The sequence below is a fragment of the Chiloscyllium plagiosum genome, chromosome 26 (assembly GCF_004010195.1).
Source record: "Chiloscyllium plagiosum isolate BGI_BamShark_2017 chromosome 26, ASM401019v2, whole genome shotgun sequence".
In the NCBI taxonomy this organism is placed as follows: domain Eukaryota; kingdom Metazoa; phylum Chordata; class Chondrichthyes; order Orectolobiformes; family Hemiscylliidae; genus Chiloscyllium; species Chiloscyllium plagiosum.
In genome coordinates this window covers 49,082,837-49,083,924 of record NC_057735.1, presented here as the reverse complement: position 1 = coordinate 49,083,924, position 1,088 = coordinate 49,082,837, and positions in this window count along the sequence as shown.

The following is a 1,088-nucleotide window of genomic DNA, read 5'->3' as shown; positions in this document are numbered from 1 at the left end:
ATTATTAAAGGATTGGACACTCTGGAGGCAGGAAACATGTTTCCGCTGATGGGTGAGTCCTGAACCAGAGGTCACAGCTTAAAAATACGGGGTAGACCATTTAGGACAGAGATGAGGAGAAACGTCTTCACCCAGAGAGTGGTGGCTGTGTGGAATGCTCTGCCCCAGAGGGCAGTGGAGGCCCAGTCTCTGGACTCATTTAAGAAAGAGTTGGATAGAGCTCTCAAGGATAGTGGAATCAAGGGTTATGGAGATAAGACAGGAACAGGATACTGATTAAGGATGATCAGCCATGATCATATTGAATGGTGGTGCAGGCTCGAAGGGCAGAATGGCCTACTCCTGCACCAATTGTCTATTGTCTATGCCCTCTAGTTCTGGACAACCCGACCCCAGGGTAAAGACTTTGTCTATTTATCCTATCCATGCCCCTCATGATTTTATAAACCTCTATAAGCTCAACCCTCAGCCTCCGATGCTCCAGGGAAAACAGCCCCAGCCTGTTCATCCCCTCCCTGGAGTTCATATCTTCAAATTCTGGCAACATCCTTGTAAATCTTTTCTGAATCCTTTCAAGTTTCACAACATCTTTCCGATAGGAAGGAGACCAGAATTGCACGCAATATTCCAACAGAGGCCTAACCAATGTCCTGTACAGCCACAACATGACCTCCCAACTCCTGTACTCAATACTCTGACCAATAATGGAAAGCATACCAAACGCCTTCTTCACTATCCTATCTACCTGTGACTGCACTTTCAAGGGGCTATGAAGCTGCACTCCAAGGTCTCTCTGTTCAGCTGCACTAACCAGGACCTTACCATTAAGTGTATAAGTCCTGCTAAGATTTGCTTTCCCAAAATGCAGCACCTCGCATTAATCTGAATTAAACTCCATCTGCCACTTCTCAGCCCATTGGTCCATCTGGTCAAGATCCTGTTGTAATCTGAGGTAACCTTCTTCGCTCTCCACTACACCTCCAATTTTAGTGTCATCTGCAAATTTACTAAATATACCTCCTGTGTTCACCTCCAAATCATTTACCGTATATACCCAAGTAATTGTTAATCTCATGTAAAAGTAGACC